Here is a 19,854-nt window from a genome sequence, read left to right on the forward strand (position 1 = left end):
GAGGCAAAGCACACGGAGCTCTGGCTATTCTTTGCTTCCTGAAGCACACAGAGAGCTATGGGATGCAGGGTATAAATTACAGCACTTCTGACAGCTCTAATTTACACCAAGGGGCAGGCAGGACTCCAAAAAGCCCCATATCCTTTGCCCCTCTAAGCACAGGGATGGAGGAAGAGGAACTCATAACTAGGGCCATACGACCTTACTCTTCTCTCACAACAGTTTCACAGTTGTGTAACTCTGCTGCTTGAGTGGATTTACTCCTGATTTAAGAGGAGAATCAAGCCCTAGAACCCAGATTTGACAGTTTTCTTTGAAATGGTCTCTATTTGGCCCCAATGCTTCATTCCCTGTGCTTCCCCAAACTGCCACTGGACTTGATGGGTGTTTTGGGTGTGCATGAAATGAAGCATTTGGGATCCCCTCTGGTAATATTTGATACTAAACTAAAACATGGTTACCGATTTGAGATTATAAATCTGGAAGGGGCTGTTTACATTTGTAACCAAAATTCAATGGTTGCGTGTAAAAAAAAAAAATATTTGCAACAAAAATGCATTAAAATAACTCTCTGCAATTCACTTTGGGCAAGTGCTGACAGTGTTTTCAACAGTGGCTTTCACCCAGTTTAAACTCTGGGAAGGGTGAGCTAAAGATGAGAAAAGGCCTCAGGGTTTGGTTCACTTACGTAAAGAAAAACTGTGAGTGGTAACTGGTAATTAAAAGGAAAAAATTAGTCATACATTTGCAAAGCCCATGTAATTAGAATTGATTGAAAAAGTTTCACCGAAACAGTTTTCCACTGGAAAATGCCATTTTGAGGGGAAAAAGTTAGTATTATTACTGTTTGTGGTTCTTTTTGCAAAATCATTTTCATTAGGATGAAATTTCATTTAAAAATTTTTGAAAAAAGGTTTTGACTTTTTGGAACAAAGTTTAATTTTTTAATTTCAAAATATACTTAATTCTTTTATATATAAGTTTTTTAAAAATTAAAGAGTCAAAGTTGAAATAAAATGTTTTAAATGTATCAAAAAATGTCATTACCTGCAACAGTTTTTTTAATTTCATTTTGCAAAATATTTCAGCTTTTCGTTCTGATATCAGACATTTCCCCCATCTTTTTGTGGAACAGAAAATTCATTGTCTGACCAGCTCTATGTATAATTCTTTATCAAGTACATCCTGAAGCCCTTACTGACCGCAAAATGTTACGCCATAGAGCCGCACACAGAGGTGGCCTGCATCAGGCCCCAGTTGTGGCACGGAAGCCCTCACTTGCACTACACCATCCCTGAATGTACATATGGGGAGAGGATGGGCCTAGGGTAGGAGGGTATAAGGTGCGCACACATTGAATCCACTGCCAACCTTCAGGGATGTTAATATGACCTGGGTTGGAGCCTTTTTAAAGGAGAGCGGTAGTGGGTGCCTCAGGTAGTCTTGTCACTACAGCTTGTAAATGAACCACACTGTCCGGGCAAAACCCACAGGGTGTACCAGAGCCAGTGAAGAGATACAGCATCTTCATGCAGATGACCCTGCACTTCCTGTGAACCCGGATCATCACTACACAAAACTGGGGTGGACTGGAATACACTCAGTGGGAGGGTCCTTTTATGGGAAGTCAGTGGAGGTTTGGCCCACGTAAAGACTGAGCAAAGATTCAACAGAGATTTCAGGATTTGTGCTTATGTGTTTTCATTTTCAAAGCAAATGCTTCTTTGCTCTTTTTGCTATAAAAGATGAATGCCAGTATCTTTGAACTCTTTACAGATCCTACAGCCGCAAACCAGTGTGTGCCCCCCATTAGTAAAAGCTAAAAAAATGAAGTAAGGAAATAGTGTTGTTTCAAGCTGTTGACTGATTATTCTAAACTGCGAGTAAATTAGTTTAACAGCATGAAAAACTAAGTAGTGAGAATGCGGTGTTTTTCTTAATAAACCAACAAATGGTAATATTGTACATACCTTTTTATTTTTTAAATGTAAGCCTATTTAGGTACCTTGATATAAAATGTCAGAAGGATTTTATTGGCATGTCAATTAAAGGTATCCATGGAAGTCAATGTTACCTTATGCTGGGGTGCAGGTATTATGATTATACATTCTTTCCAAAATGTTCTCTTGGAATCTTTACTGTGAAGCACTGAAGTTATCTGATGACTTAGGTGGAATATCACAAAGAACAGCAGCTGCTAACAGTTTTTAGACTGTTCCAGAAAATAACAAAGTGAATTTTGTAAAAATGGTTTATTGAGCTACTTTATTGCTAATTGGGCTTTTGTGTTAGATTCTTTAAGGTTTGAAATCTGTTTATGCTTCGGGCCTGATCTTGCATTCCTTACCTATCTAAAACTTCCCCTGCACAAATCAGGTACTTGTGCACACACATTGTGTATTTGCATGTGTAATTAGATTCACCCACATTTCTGCACACAAACTGAAACAGTTTGTCCCCTGATGTGTGGAATAGACTGCGGCAATTTATCTCCTCCGTTCAATTTATTTGGTTAGAAAAAGTTGATCAAGAAAATTCTCCATCATGACAGAATATTTTATTCCAGGGTAGATTTGGGAATGAAGTGGAGGCAGCATTATAGGATCATACATTATGTAACTAACATTCAGCCAAATAAAAATCTCATTAAAAAACAATTATAAACATTCCATGCATTTTTTAACTCTAATAAAATTTTTAAACCACAGCAGCTTGTTACAAACTGAAGTCACTGTATGTTACGGAAAGCTCAAATAAAGTTAAAACAACTTTTTTTCTTAATTCTTGCAGTCCTCCCATAACTGGAGGCTTACTTGCATCCATCCCACTAATCTGGATTTGCCCTAAGAGTTTGTCTACACTAGATGTGTTTACTTGGTTGCCATTTAACGCAAGTAGTTAACACATTTTGAAAGGCTAGAGCAGACCGTCCCCAAATGTCTGTTCCAGATTACAAACATTTGTGTATTACCATATAAAGAGCATCTGCATAAATGTTCATCTGTTGTAAATCATTGTCACGCCACTGAAATAAATGGAGTAACAATGATTTACACCAGCTGAGTACATGGTCCTTTGGGTCTAACCCCCCCAATTCAGAAAACACAAGCACATGCCTAACTTTAATCATGTGCTTAAATCACTCCCTATTTAACAAAGGACTTGGGCATGTGCTTAATCATTGAAGTCAGTGGGACTTAAGCATGTGTTTAAGTGCTATGCTGAGTTGCGGCCCAAATCAAGATCAGGAACCTGATCCTGCAGGCCGTCCTCAGACAAAACTCCCACTGAAGTCATCTCCGCAGTACTGCAGCTAAAATAAATGTCTTTAGTACTCAGCTTAGACAGAACCAGTAATAATGCAAGTGGTTAAATAAGTTGTGTGGGGCTTTTTGTCTCCTTTCTTGCACAGTGGAATGAGCTTAGCCGATTTCTGCACTTTCGGTAGAGTACTCACTGAACAATCCTATTAGAGGAACATAAATTGAATGGGCAGCCAGTCGTAAAAATAATTGTGCAACCTTTATCCTCTCCAGCTTATTTTGAGAATTTGAGTCAAAAGTCCCATTAATGCTAAGCATGAACTGATTTGCCTAAAATTGAATTAATTTGATTTATGAAGTTATGTTCGAAGGCAAAATGTTGCTTAATTCAAACTTAGTATTTTGACCTCTGATTGTAGGACAAGTGTGTTAAAAGACGATTAAAACATTGGACTCCACTTTGGAGATCCTTTATGACTGCATGACTACAACAGAGACTGCACCCCTTTATAGCACCAGCACTGATACATCAGCATACTGTTTGCTATAGAGCAGTTTTGACTAGTCGTCTGGTCACAGAGATTCCTGAGTTCTAACTGCACAACTGACTCTTTCTGAGGCTTTGGGTAAGCCCTTTAACCTCTTTGTGCCTTGGCTTCTCCATGTATACAATGGGGATAAGTATATTGACTGTCCAACAACTGCCCCAGCTAATAGTCAGATGTTCATATTCCGTGTGGCTTAAACCACAGAAGTTTGCATCAGCATTTTACTGGCATAGAGAGGAAGCCATAATTAAAGATAGCTAAATATAAACCCACACCTATATAAATACCACAGAGAGCATTACTAGGCTGTCACTAACACTTAATGTTGGAAAATACTGCATGATTACCTGGATTTACAGCATGGTAGAAACTTGTTCTTTCTTTGGGTCCTTTTAAAAGAAACAATGTAAAAGGCTAATGAGAGAAAGTCCATCCCAGACAGTGATGTGAGCTTAGCTCCAAGGACAGAGGTATAGTCGGTTAATGGTTTTGTATCCCCTGAAAGCTGCCATCTTATAAGACAGGGGAGGGCAAACTATGGCCCATGGGCCAGATCTGGCCCATCAGGGCTTTCACTCAGGCCCATGGGATTGCCATCCCCGTGGCACAGCAGAGCTAAGAGAGGCTCCCTGCCTGCCCTGGCCCTGTGCTGATCCTGGAAGTGGCCGGCACCACATCCATCTGGCCCCTGGGGTGGGGAGGGGGATGGTGACAGAAGACTCTGTGAGCTGCCCTCGCCTGCAGGCACCGCCCCCCACAGCTCCCATTGGCCAGGAACACGGAACCGTGGCCAATGGGAGCTTTGGGGGTGGTACCCGCAGATGAGGGCAGCACGTGGCAGAGCCACCTACCCCACCCCACCCCCAAGAGCAGGGGCTCTCAAACTTTTTTACTGGTGACCCCTTTCACATAGGAAGCCTTTGAGTGCGGCCCCCCCTTACAAATTAAAAACACTTTTTAATATATTTAACACTATTATAAATGCTGGAGGCAAAGCAGGATTTGGGGTGGAAGTTGACAGCTTGTGACCCCCCATGTAATAACCTTGTGACCCCCTGAGCAGTCCCAACCCCCAGTTTGAGAACCCCTGCCCAAGAGCCACTGCCAGACATGCTGGCCACTTCCAGGAGCGGCATGGGGCCAGGGCAGGCAGGGAGCCTGCCTTAGTTCCGCTGCGTGCTGCTGCCACCCCTGAGCCTCTCGAGGTAAGCGGTGCTGGGCCAGAGCCCGCACCCCGAGCCCCTCCTGCACCCTGCACCCCAACTCCCTGCCATGAACCCCCTCCCGCACTCCGCACCCCACCTGAACCTCAACCCCCCTGCCCTGAGCCCCATCCCACACTCCATACCTCTCCTGCATGCCCAAATCCCTGCCCTGATCCCCTTCCTGTAAGTCATAGGATTTTGGTGCCTGCAGGAGGAGCCATTGTGATGCTATGAGAAGCTCCTCTGATCCTATGATTTTCAGGGCTGGGCACACAGGCAGAGCTGTGTGCGGGAGCTGAGGAGATAGACCTGCCCTGCCTGCATGTATGGCCCTGGGACAAGGGGAAGCGTCGACGGTGGATCCCAAATAGAGAAGTCCCAGTAAAGCAAGAGGCAGCAAAGTGTTGCTGCTGGGTGAAGACAGTAATAGGGATGCTGCCGTCCATTTCCTATCTCAGGGGTGAGAAGAGGGTGAGTGGAATCTCCATCTGAGCAGCCAAGGAGAGGCAAGCATTGTTGTGTTCATTAAAGGTTGACTTTTGAATCTGAAATGATCCCACATACGCTGTCAGAGGAATAGAGGGGAATTAAAAAGGCAAACGACAGGCTGAAACACATGATTTGATTTTTTTTTAAATCATATTTTGGGCCAATCATGATTCTGAAGGGTCTGACTCATGATTTTTTTTCTCTTGAGGTTGGCAATAGAGCATAAATAACCACACAAGGTATAGAGCAACAGAGAATGTGGCCTGCAGAATCTCTCTCAAAGAGTTTATAATCTATAAAACGCCTAGAAAGGTATCATTTTATTATACAACTTGTAGGGTTACATATTTCTTCTGAAATAAGTTGCAAGCTCCCCTGGGCCAGGACTGTCTTTTTCTTCTGTTTGTACAGCACCTAGCACAATGGGCTCCCGTCTATGATTGCGGCCCCTACATGCCACCACAATACAATAATTAAATCATCATAATAATATACTGTTCACTAACTTTTCCTTACAGTTTTGACAGCGGAAGCCCTGCCTTGTGTGGGGCTGAAAGTGGGAGCCGCAGTCAGCCCCAGGTGGCTGCTCTCAGCCCCGTGTACATGGAAAAGCAATAATGGACTTTATTACCACAAATAATAAGATCCATTCTTGGTTTTCTGCAATTTTACATGGCTTGTCTGCAACTCAGCCACAATTTTTTGACAATCATCCCACAGTTCAAGTAGGGCCTTAGAAATGAGTTATATCTAAAGAATTAATGCTTACATTTATTAATAGAAAATCCAGTAAATATTATAATACCTCTTAAATTTAGCTACTAAGTGAATGCAAAAAAAAAATCAGCATTTCCTGTTTGTTAGTCCCACATAAGACATAGAGTCAGGAAAGCATCCCTATTTAGGAAAACACATACTTTATCTAAAGCCCATTCTCAGTTCTTACTGAAGTCAATGGGAGGTAAGCAGGGGCGGCTCTATGTATTTTGCCGCCCCAAGCACGGCAGTCAGGCTGCCTTCCACGGCGTGCCTGTGGGAGTCCACTGGTAACGCGGATTCTGCGGTGCACCTGCGGAAGGTCTGCAGATGCCGCGCCTTCGGCATACCCACAGCCACATTGCTGCCGAAACCACGGGACCAGCGGACCTCCCGCAGGCATGCTGCCCCAGGCACACGCTTGGTGCGCTGGTGCCTGGAGCCGCCCCTGGAGGTAAGCATATATTTAAGTGCTTTGCTGAATAGGGATGGTCTTGAGCACAGGTTCAAATGCTTTGCTGAATTGAGGCCTAGCTTCATGCTGTTCTAAACCTACTTGTATTTGTCTCAGTAAGTTATTCAGAATCAGGTACAGAGTAATTTATAATAAATAAAATCTACATGACACCAGCAAAGTTTTGCTCTCAATTCCGGTTGAAAAGCAAATACGTATAACACGCCTGTCTCCTAATTCTCCAGCTTTTCTTCTTTAAATTGAACTCTACATCTAATTGGAGTGGGCCCCTTCCCAGTTGGCGACACACGTTTTTGGCTGCTCGGCAGATCTAATTAGCTTTAAGTCAGTTTATCTGCGAATCGGGCATTTTTTTGTTCCAGCTATCTCCCAGCATTTAATGAATTAGTGCTTATTAATTGCTAGAGGCCATTAGTAAAATGTGTGCTCTAATGTGTACATTTGAATTGATGGTCCCCTGACTCTGAAAACCCATTGTTGGTGAATCTGTGGGAAAAGAGATGCAGGGCCTTGAATGAAATTAAAAATGCAGAGACAGCGCGGAAGAGAGAGAATTCAGACAAATCATGGAGTAGCGGTTCCATCCCTGAGCTGGCACTAAGGCCACTGAAGGATCTGAGCATAGGCAGCTTCCTTTTCCCCACAAGGCTCTGGCAGTCCTGCCTCCAACAATTCATCTTCAGTGTCACTGGCTGTGAGGAATCAACAGGCCACTGTCAGCCCTGACCATGCTTCCTGCACCAGGTGCTTCTGTAAGGGTGCACTTAGCCAGCTGTTAAAGGTCCATGTAAAGAACTCCACACAGGAAGCCATTTGCAGTACAAGGGAGGTTTCATTGGTCATACCAAAGCCAGGAACTATGCAACATATTCTAGACCATGACCTCCTGACACCTTGTCTATTAGCTATTTACATATATGCAGACATAGCATACTGATATAATACCTAAAGAGGTTGCACTACCTGCGATGGAAAGATCCTCTGTGCAGAAGATATTCACGAGGAGTGGCTTTACACCTATCCTGTGGATATTCTCTGCTAGCATAGCCAGTGCAACAATTAATCGGGCTCTGAGACCCTCACTTTGCACTGTTAAAAGCGATCACTTTAAAAAACAAACAGGGATCCCTTAAAAGCCAGTGTTAGGGCCAGGAGCCCTTGTCAAAATTTGGAAAGGACGTGAAGTAAAGGATTGACAAGGTTGCTGTCTTACATAAAGAACTTCTTCGTCTATCAAAGCACCTACATGCCCATGCATGCACCAGACATTCCAGCTGTCCCTACTTAGGAGGGATAACCCCAGGACACATTTGCCCAAGCATCCTTCTACAGACCTTCATTTTTACTGCTATCACTGTGTCCCTGAAGTTCTACTCATTCCCTAGCTTCCCTCAAAGGAAGAAAAACAAGTACAACATTGGCTTGGCCATCACAACTCTCAGCTTGAGCTGGTCAAACAATGTATGTGTAATAGCCATTATGAAAGCAGCCCTGTTGGGGGGTTGTAACCAACCTTGATTTTCTCAGAATATATTCTTTACTATAATCATTACCTGGATACTCTAGAGGTACAAAAGTGCTGAAGTCACTTAGGAGCCTAAGTCCCATTTTCAAAAATTAACAACAAACATTTTTCAAGGTTTAACATTTTGCTAAACCTTGTGCTTCAGGGATTAAGCCAATCTCTGGTAGGGACCAGGATGAAATTTGTGTGAGGAGTAGCTTATCCTACATCTGCCTACTGTAGTATTCTTTTGCCTTCCTCTGAAGCATTTCATACTGGCCACTATTGGAGATGGGATCCTGGATTAAACTGGATTGGGTCTGATCCAGACTGGCACTTCTTATGTTCCTATGAGTCTAAATCCAATTTTCAAAAACACCAAAGACACAAGAGCCTAAGTCTTCAGTGGGACTTAGACTCCAAAGTCACTTAGGTGCTTTGGGAAGTTTTACCTTCGATGAATAAACTTTCAAACTATAAATGATTCTCAAACTGTTTGTTTCAACTATTCATTCTCCGTATTGTGTGGTTGGTCACCTAAATTGCATGATGTGATTAGATGAAACATTTTCAAATAGTGAATAAGGCATTTCCAGTCTGTATTTTCAGACAAATAATTATTGATGAAGAAGTCAGGATTTTGCAGAAAGGTCTAATGAATACCCCTTGGTTGGCCAGATAGGAATAAACAACAAATAATCCAACCCCATAAATAATAACTAACAAAGCTCAGTGTTTTTATTCTGAAAAAATATTCTCCAAATCATTCAACTCTATTCTCAGCTCACTGTATTGAGCAGGGTTTTTTGTTTGTTTGTTTCCATTTACAGTGCATAGAAAATATTATAATCTAAAAAAGGATATAAAGAGAAATTGAAGAAAAGAAGCAAGAGAGAGAACTGATGTTTAGAGGCCATTTCTACAATAATTTATCATGTTGCTTTTAGTCATACTCCGTTTCCCAGTGGATAATAAGATTGGTAAGTGCATCTGCAGTGGCTGAATGACACCCCCTATGTAGCACCACCGATTTGACATACTAAAAGATAACATTAGTTCAAGGAGCAGAGGAGGCTTCCTTCTGAGCTCTTAGCAACAGCATCTGTCTCATCCTCTTTACAACCTTTTGGGCTTTTATCTCCTAAAACATGTTTTGCTTTCTGCATGTCAGCCAGTGTACCTGGGCATGGAGGCTTTCTTCACTCTGTTCCACAAAACTGGTCAGACGGCTGCTGGGTTAGGGATTCAAGGATCCTGAATAGTAGGAATGGGAATCACTTAAGACTCACATCCAGAGTAATGTGTCACCTCACCACAGCTGTGGCCATATGACCGATGGCCTGACCCCAGCACCCCCTGAGGTCAGTGGCAAGAAGTCCCATTAACTTGAATGGAAGCAGGTTTGAGCCTTGAGTCAAACCAGTATGTGGTAAAAGTAGGGTGACCAGATAGAAAGTGTGAAAAATCGGGAAGGGGTGAGGGGTAATAGGTGCCTATATAAAGAAAAGCCCCTAATATCGGGACTGCCCTATGAAATCGGGACATCTGGTCATCCTAGCTAAAAGCAAGATGGCCTTTCACATCTGTGCCACTGACCACCACAGTCCCTCAGAAGGGAGTCAGTGGGAATTTTGTCATTCACTTCACTGGGAAGAAAATCATGCCCAATGCTAGACCATTACTTGATACAGGATAAAAGCTGTCCGTTGATAGGTCAGATGCTACTTATTTTATTATACATCAGCTTTTCAACAGCATACATCTGTCATTTTTATTCAGATCTGCTTGAAAACTGTAATGCAGTTCATTCCCTGAAATGTCTCCCCTTCAGCATCCTGATCAAATCTTTGAAACAATTCCAGAGAATCCATCTCAGGTTTTACACTAATTCCAGTGCTTGCTGGTACAAGACTTGGGGAATTTAGTGTGGGTACCCAGGTAGTGTAAATATGATTGATAAAATGCAGATATATACAGGTGCTGGAACTAGGGGTGCTGCAGCGTCACCTGGCTTTAAGTGGTTTCCATCATATACAGGGTTTACAGTTTGGTTCAATGGCTCTCAGCACTCCCACTATACAAATTGTTCCAGCACCCCTGCAGCTATATACATCACTATTGAGTCTCAGTGCCTTTGACTTAAGGAGCCCCTGATGCCCTAGACATAACAGCTCCTTGTATTCATTTTCTCCATAAAAGTATGGCTTAAGTCAGTTAGACAATTTAAAATTTTGTATTATTATTATGTTTACACATGACACCAGTGTCCTGGGATCTCCAGTTGGTGACTAGAGCTTTCCAGGTGGTGGTTTTAACCAATAACTCTCAAAATGGCTTGAGACCAACCTACCTGAGAGAACGCCTTTCCCCCTGTGCCATACTTAGTGTTGCCAACTCTTGCAATTTTATTGCAAATCTCAACAAGTCTCTTAAATGTCCAGGCATATGATTAGGTGAGAATTTTAGATTTAATTTTTTTTTAAAAAAAAGATAAGTTTCCAGTCTTCATGGTTGGAGAGAAAAATCTGAGAACGTGAACCAATTGTACCCTAAAGGTTCAGAAAAGAGAAGGCAACACCTGGCATTGGCAATACGTGTCCTGCCACAGCTGAGATCAGTGGTGGCACTAGATCCCTCTTACTTTAGAAGAGGCTAGTGGTATAGCATTTTCCATGAAGGCCCCTCAGCTTCGGAGCTTATTCCCTCATCTCTCTTGAAATAGCCCTAGTTCACTGACCTTTAGGCCAAGCTGCAAAGCCTATTTACTCTGGCTTTGAAAGGGGAATGGGCTTAATGAGAGGTAATGTTTGGAAGGAGGGGAGTTTGGTCGGGAAAGAGTTTTGATTTGTTGAAGGCTGTTAGTGGGCCATCTGCTGTTTATGTCTGATTGTTTTTTCGTTATATCCAAGGCACATCAAGTAATGGATGGTCGCCCTTTCTAAATACTTGGTTAGAAAATAATAAGGTAGTCAAATAAAATCATAGTTTCGGTGGTTTCCAATATGCATTCAAAAACTTTCCTAAGTAAAGTGTAAAAACCTCATTAATTCCTGAAACTAGAATTTTTTCCAATACTTAGTCCTAAGTAGAGCCTGATGTCTTTCCCTACACAGCAAAATACTTTAATTTAAAAAGCCGTATTATTTAATGTTGAAAAGCCTGGGCTGTATATTCACTGTAATTACTTTGGAGAACAGCTTTGTCTGTGCTGTGAATGAGATAGCTGGTATGTTAGAATAAAATTGTAATGTTCCATTAACGCCCTATTGTGCCGAATGGGGACTCAGGGTGAAGATATTGCAGCATGTTCCTGCCTGAGTTAAATGAACAAAAATATATTTCTGGAGATTTTGTGACAGTCTAAGAATCTCCAGCTTTCCCATCACATGATTCTGGGTGGTTTCTGTCACTAGGTAGGGTAGCTTTTGCATGGGATTATCAGACAGTTCACAACAGCAAAGGTTGTTGTTTTGTATTAGCGGTTGCCTGGCATCCTTTTTACATGGGGCAAAATGCATAATCAGGCTCATAATAATGTTCAAATGTGACCCCAATAAAACAGTAGCTCATCTTCTAAGTACAGGAGCTGCAGTGGAAGCCAGCAGCAAGAGCGGAAGTTGTGACCATTTTTTACAATTCCTCATTCAAATATTTTAGATCAGCACTATAACATACAAGTCAGATTACATATTAGGGCCATGTTCACCCCTGCATTAAGGCAGCTTTGTACTGCTGTGGTTGCATAACGCTGCCCTACAGCCAGGTTAGCCAGCTGCAGCACAGGGAGATCCTCAAAGTCTCTATACCCATAGCAGCTCCAGAGCCACCCCAACTCCCGGCAGTTGGTCAGTGGGTATGGCCAGTGGAAAGGGAATGACCAGGGCTTCCCTTCACCTTGGCAAGATCCAGTTGCTGTACCAGCCCCATCAGAGAACACTAACGAGTAAAACAGTTTGCAAGAATATTCATGGAAAGTGAATGTAAAGCATTTACAAAGGAAATGTGAATTACAATTCAAATTATTATCAAAAGGAAGTAGTTTTGCAATGTTTGTCCAGTTCAAGATAAATTCTCCATCTATGGTAAAGAAGACAAGTCTGCTTTTTGTAGTCAAAACATTTTTTTAATAATGGTTGTATATTATTTTCCATGCTCACCCCTACAAATACATCTGTATAATTTGTAAGTTACTGTATATAGTAAACTGATGTTTGGAAAGCCTATTAATTGATATGGTCTGATCAACAAGAAACTAACATCTATAGCACAGACTACAAAAAAGAAAGAGATACAAGAAAGCAGACAAACCCAAGATATTATTGTACAGTTATTATCAGTGTTTGAACTCATGGGAGGGATAGCTTGATTTCCCTCACCCTCTCCCCCAGCCTAGACACGGATTTGTCTTTTTAGTTGTTGCTTCAAAAATAATTCCAGAGCACAAAAATGTTTTGCTGAGATCAGACCACATGGCATGTGCAGTATTTCCCTAGGGCAGGACACTGCAAGGGACTTACCTCACAGGGGTGTTGGGAGGGTGAATGATTGATAAATATTTTGAAGAAGAAAAAGTGTTTCTTATAATTTATTTACCACCACCACCAGCTACTCAGTTCAAACACTGATACATTCCAAGGCACATACCTATCAGGGTTTAGAGACATATAATCTTTGGCATAAGGGCCCACTATGCAACTGCACTGTGTGGTTACCACATGAGAAGCCTTCCTCTCTTGTGTTTTATTTATTCCTGGTATATCTTCACCGTATCAGCCTGTGAGCCCTTGATGCAGGTCTTCAGAATTTCTTTGTGCTGGTTTGTAACATACATGATAAGCATGGAGGGAATAAGGGTCTGGCCCTGAAGTCCTTTCTCAGGCAAACCTTTTATTGAAGTAAATGGGCCAGATCTTGAGGTCTTCACTCAGCCTTTTCTCAGGCAAATGCTCTGAATTGGCCCATCCATCTGCTGAAGGACTTCAGGGTCAGCACTTAGGCCTGAATCATTCTCTTGGAAGGAGGATCTGAAAGAAGAAAGTTCCACGAGGAACCTCTCACAAGAGCCCCTGTACATTTTCCATCTCTCTCCCAGCACATTCCCCAGGTTTCTGTCCATGGCCCTCTCCTCTTTTTCTGATTAGGCAGGTTTTACCACCTCATGGTGAAAATGGGAGCAAGCCTGTGATAAGGCAGCCGCTGCCTGCATCCCGCCCCCCCGATGTCAGGCTGTAGCACAAGTGTCCCTACCACAGTTCCCCTCCCTGGCAAGCCATCAAAAGAGCAATTCTGGGCATAATTTATTTATGTACACATACCATAGTCTATAGAACCCTCATGGCAAAACTGTTATCCCAATTCCCACAATAAAATATAGCAAGGTACCACGATTTTCCATTCCCCTCACCAGTGAGGCCACCAGCACTCAGTTGCCAGTTCCTTTTTGCCCTCGTTCCAGGGCCCCACTCTCCAACCATCCCCCTGTGAAAGGCCAGTCTCATGACTCTTCTGCACAAACACAGTCCAACAACTCAGCCCTTTTCAGCCTCTTGGCACTAGCTCCCCAACTCAGAAGGCTGAGCAAGCTAGTCCCCCTACTGGTCTCCTAAGCCTCAGCCTGTTTCAGCCTCCCAGCTCTAGCTCCCTGGCTCAGGAAGGTCAGCAAACTAGCTCCTCGGCTGCTCTCCTACCTAATTCCTCTGTGTTTCCAGGTAGAGCCTGCAGAGCTTTCCAGTCTTTACAGCATCCCAGTCTCTCCCAGGTATCTGTCTGGTATTGAGCCTCTCTTACTTACTTACACAATTCACCCACTCTTACTGTCTTCTCTTTATATGACCCATGTGCCACTGCCTTCTCTTAAGCCAGCTGGGGAATCAGCTAACCAGCCACAGATGCAGTGGGCCTGCTCCCTCTTAAAGAGACAAGTCAGCTTGGACAAGGCCCCATCATCTCCAAAGACCCTGTTTTGTACTGGCTTTGATCACAAGTGTCCCTGCTTCCCTAGCCACAAAGCTCCATTAGGGTACATCCAGACTACCCACCAATACGGCGGGTAGCGATCTATTTTTCGGGGATCGATATATCGAGTCTCATCTAGATGCAATATATCGATCCCCGAACGCGCTCCCGTCGACTCCGGAACTCCACCGGAGCGAGCGGCGGTAGCGGAGTCGACCCGGGGAGCCACGGATGTCGATCCCACGCCATGAGGACCCGAGGTAAATCGATCTAAGATACTTCGACTTCAGCTACACTATTCACGTAGCTAAAGTTGCCTATCTTCGATCGATACCCCCCCCTAGTGTAGACCAGCCCTTAGAGTCATACCCCCAGGGGTTCTGTGCCTGGCCCTTCTCACAGACTGCCTACTCCTATCCCAGCCCACAAAGTCCTGAGCATCCCCCAGGAATAACAAGTGACAGATAAACACCCTCAACTCCAAACTCCATCTTCTGCAACAACTGTTGGGATGTTCTACTCTTCACAAACACTCAGCCCCAAGTGCATCTCTGAATGTAGGGAAAGGGCTCTGAGGAGTTCAGAGGAGAAGTGAGCACTGTGTCCCTGTTCTCCATGGGATTGGAGAGATCTCACATTGCAGGTCCCCTCCACCCATAGATCTTTTAGATACCACAGTAACAGGCACTATAGATAAACCTAAAATGGCTAGGTAGGTTAGATAGAATCTGGCCCATTGACTTCAATGTGGGTTTTGCTTGACTAAAGACTGAGTGAAAACTGAACAAGGACCTGGGTAATGATTAAGAAGCATAGAATCATAGAAGATTAGGGTTGGAAGAGACCTCAGGAGGTCATCTAGTCCAACCCCTTGCTCAAAGCAGGACCAATACCAACTAAATCATCCCAGCCAGGGCTTTGTCAAGCCAGTCCTTAAAAACCTCTAAGGATGGACCAATCAGCCTTCAACCAGCTGCTGAGTCAGCTATATGGCTCTCTGATTAACAGGTAAATATTTTAAAGAATCTTGAAACTAATAATAAAAGCACTTAATGGATTTCCATACGGTTGCCCTTATCATTGTCAATGCTCCCTACGTAAGCAAAGATTTTACATTTAATGCATTGATAAGTTATTTATTCAAGTAGGTTTCAATGCAATTATTTCATAACTGAACTAATTTCTCATGGAGTTTTTGAACAAGGCTCCATAAAAAAAGGACATCCAATTACAAGATAACGAACATCTGAGAAGGGAAAAATAATCTACATTAGGCGCCTGAATGGAGCCAAAGTGGCTCTTGAAGCAGATGAAATCCAGGACCTTAATTATGACCAATTTCAGCCAGCAAGTGGGTATGCTGTTTGTGGGGGGATGAAGGCTGTAAAAGAGACCACAGAGAGTATCAAAGCACAGAAATCCCAAACGGTAGGGCTAAGATAAGGTGGGAAAGTCAGAATGACTAGGAAGCATTAGAGAGGGCAGAGCAGAATAGTGGAAAAGGCTGACACTTGGTACCAAAGCTGACTCAACTCTCCTTGATTTGTCTACTGCTTCCAAAACAACAGATCACCTCCTTCTCACCTCACTCTCCCTTTGTACCTCTCCCTCAATCCCCCTGTTCCTTCAGCATCACTTTTGGTTCCTTCTCTATCATTCTCCCTGGGTACTCCCCAGCTTTCCATCCTTCTCCCACTCCTCTTCTCCCTCCGTCATCTCTGAGTGAACTAATCTCCCTTCCTCAAATCCCTTCTTAAAGTACTTCTTCTCCAGGGTATTTCCACCGACTCATCACCAACACTTGAAGTCTGAAGCTGTGTCCTTCTTTTATCGCTATAGGTAGCACAGCAGGCACTGTAAATAGTAAACACTATGACCCAGAGCTGAGACCAGCTCATCTTCTCCAACCTTCAGAGCTAGTTTATGAGGCTTATGAAACTTATGGACAAGGGAGGCCACCCTGACTCAGGGGCAGAGGAGGGGATTTCTGATTTTGTGAACTGGTCATACACTTGATTTGTGAATGTGGGACCTGTGGTTGCCTCTGTGAATATATTGAACAGTGCTCCATGATCTCTCATAGGAGTAGAGAGCTAGAATCTACAAGACAGGATTCAGGAGGCATAGCAGGATCTTATTTTTTCATAGTAATATCTGTGCATAGGAGCACTGAATGCAAGTGTAGCCCTCAAAAAACGAAGAGAAAAGCAGACAGCAAAACCATCACATTGAAGTAAATAAAACTTGCATATGACAATAACTGGAGGTCTGGGCATGGCTTATCATTGATTAATGGCTTTCCTGTGATAATTTCTTAGCTGCCCCTAAGATACTGTGAATAAGATACATCCAGTGATGAACAAGTGTATTGCCCCAGGCCATGCTACTGTATGCCAAGAGAGTTCATTGAGGAACATGAAATTTCTTCACAAGCAGCAGCACCTTTCAGAGATAGGACATTCCTAGAGACCTGCAGATGAATAGTCAGAACCATCAAACCTGTGCATTAAAGTGATATCAATGGTTTATTTTGTGGAGTATTTTCCCATGACTGTTGATTTGCTATTGAAAGCAGCCTCTTCACTACTGCTCTGGTCACATACAGTATTCGCATTCCTTTAAACTGGTGATTTAGGCCATGCTTTGATGCATTAAAAGCTCCAAGCACTAAATTTATAGACCCTGCCACCTATATTGTTATTGTAAATGTGTGTGGAAAAAAACTGCTTTTGTGCACACATGCTATGGCTACATGCACCTTCAGGATGGATGCACACAAATACCTACTTCATAGGAGCCACGGTGCACTTTTATTTGCAAGTGAAGTTGAGACAGCTACAGTTAATCATTTGGAGCTTGCAAATGTTCACGTTCTGGTTTAATATATAGGAGATTCTTTTTAACAAAGCACATGCCAAGATAGCTCCTGCATGGCAGAGATTCACCTGCAGACCCACTGTTTTCTCAGACATGTGGTATTGGGGATATTACATAGAACATTTGGTTCCAGAAATATAGGGCTATCATTTGAGCCAAAGGAAATCTGCCTTAGTTGGCAGCAGCGTTAAGAGATCTCTTAGCCTCTTTGTTGGCCCAGCCCCAGGGAGAGGGGAAATGCACTCGCACACCCACCCACTCAGTATGTTATTCATTAAACACTTCTCTAATTGTACGTGACAATGCAAATCATTACACTCCGCTAGCCCAGCCTTTTGGTTACAAGGAGAATATCGCTGTGTGCGCATTCTGAGTTACAGCCACATAGCTTTCATTTGGAAATGATTCAAAGGAATGAGTAGCAATGATTTTGAGTCAAATTTCATCTCCAGCCCCCTCTGACATTCATTGGCAAAAGACCCTGGTGCTCTCAGCAGTTTTGTAAGTGCAGTATAAAGGCTTTCATTGTTCCTGTCACTAACTATTGAGATGGGTGGGATTTTTTTTCCCACAAATGACAGTAAGTGGCCAAACTCTGTCCACCAGTCGGGGGCTCTATTAACCACAAACCCACAAGGTTGGGCCTTGAGCACAGCCATTAGGCGATGATGGCTGGTTTATTTTTGTATTATCAACAGAAAAATGTTTAGTACAATTCAGGAATGAAGGTGTTATTAAATAAAAAAGAAGAGAACGCAAAGGCTGAGCAAAAATATATGGCAATTGTCAAATTAGCAGAAGAGTCAGAATATGCAGGCCCAAGAATAGAGGCATCACCCTGCCAATATATATAAGCAGGGTGGCTGGTTATTAAGGCCTACTGAGGCTAAACCTCATCACCAATACTTTCCATTGTGTGTTACGGTCGATATATTGCCAGGGTGTAGTATTTCCTGCTGCCACTAGGGTTCTCCAGTATGCCTAGCTGTCACAGGGCACTCCTGAAGTTGTGGCACATAGGCAGCACCCAGCAGAAGGAGAAGACACAGAGTAGGGAACACAGGCTTCTGTGGTGCTCTCTCACTTCAGTCCCGCAGTGGCAAAGTAGCCAGCATGTGCTCACTGCTGCCTCTGCTCCTGCTTGCTACCTACAGTGACACCACTTATTTTGGATGCCAGCTGCCGCTTCAAATACAGAGGAACAGGAGGACTTGAGGATGTACACCCTAACAGTTCCCCTGTGCCATTTTTGGAAGCCCAGAGAAGTGTGTATGTTCCTTTCTGGTTATAGCTCCCCTCTCCAAGTATTTGGTGAGTGTATTAATCTAGCCCTGATTTTGTTTGAGAAACCAAAATTACAAAAAAATGGTACTTCCATTGGAAATTTAGAATGTGAGAAGCTGCAAAATCTTGACACTTTGAGCTGGAATTAGATCACAGATCAGCTTGTGAAAAACATACATGGGTCCATGAAAAGCAAAACAAGCCCTTAAAAACCCTACACCTGATTGACAGTTCATTCTAGCCAGTCCAACTGATGCACAGCATACAGGTCAATCATCAGTAAATATGGAAGAAGTGTGTGTCTGGGGCAGATCAAAGAGGGGAAAAAAGAAGGGTCTGGAAGAGTAGAAACAGAGAAGGAAAGGATGTTGAATATGGCACAGGAGTGCTTTATAAATGAGATGTCTGTATATAGGTAAATAGTTAATGGATATGTAGCATTTTTTCTGGATTTCGTAGAATCAGTTAAACTTCTTGTGTCCTGCAAATGGCTGCCTTGGTGAAGCCCTGTACATGGAGTGTTTGGATGTGTGTGGAGGAGTGGGTCTTCAAGAGAAAGCTTGGTAACCTGGCCCCTTGAAATCACTGAGGGATTTCCCCCTTAACTTGATTGGACCCTGGAGCAGGCTCTAACAGTCCAATCTACTTCTATTGCGTTAGAGTCAAATTTCCCCTGGAGTACAACAGTTCTGATTGGGCCAGGTGAAGGCAGGTGAAAATGCAGTTAAAAGAAATCTGGCCTCAAAGTGAGAGAGCTCTGAATAGAGTTCCAGAGAGAGATGCTTCAGGCTCGGAAACACAGGCAGAATCTAAGAAGCTGCACTTCGAAGATGATTAATTTTTTGAGGGCAATAGTGGCGCTTTCTTCTTAAGAACACCCAGGGTCCATTGGAAGAAAGAGCCAATATCAATAACATAAGATTAATCAAGCCAATAAGCTTGATACAGTATAACTTGTTCATGCCATGAGATGTAAATGTATTAATTATTGACCCAGTACTGGCGCCCTTGGCAACAATGGAAGCAGGAGCAGGCCCTGGGTTAGAAGAAAATAGTGGTTTTAACCCTCTCCAGCATATTAAAGGAATAATGTACCCATGTTACCCACAGTACAGACTCCTGGAAGAGAGCAGTGATGTTCATGAATTAAATAGCTTAACTGAGCTATAGTTTCAAAATATCTTTCTAAGCGTGTCTTGCATTGTATGAGCTGTCAGAATCGCTATATAAAAAATAAAGATAAAGATATAGCAGATAAATAATGGATGCACTGCACAGAAGGAGTATTCCTCCTCTTTCCAATATCCTGGCCAAATGAACAAAAACAAACCTTTAGGACCCTGGGTCATGACAGCTTTGGTTGTCTGGGAAGAATATTAAATGATGAAATCACATTTTCCCTTCCAAACAAAAATGCAAGAAGGATATTGACTTTCCATATATAAACAACTCTTTTTATTGTTCTATTTTAAAATATCTTTCCTTCAAACCACTTCAA

This window comes from Mauremys reevesii, linkage group 9 (genome assembly GCF_016161935.1).
Source record: "Mauremys reevesii isolate NIE-2019 linkage group 9, ASM1616193v1, whole genome shotgun sequence".
Taxonomy (NCBI): domain Eukaryota; kingdom Metazoa; phylum Chordata; order Testudines; family Geoemydidae; genus Mauremys; species Mauremys reevesii.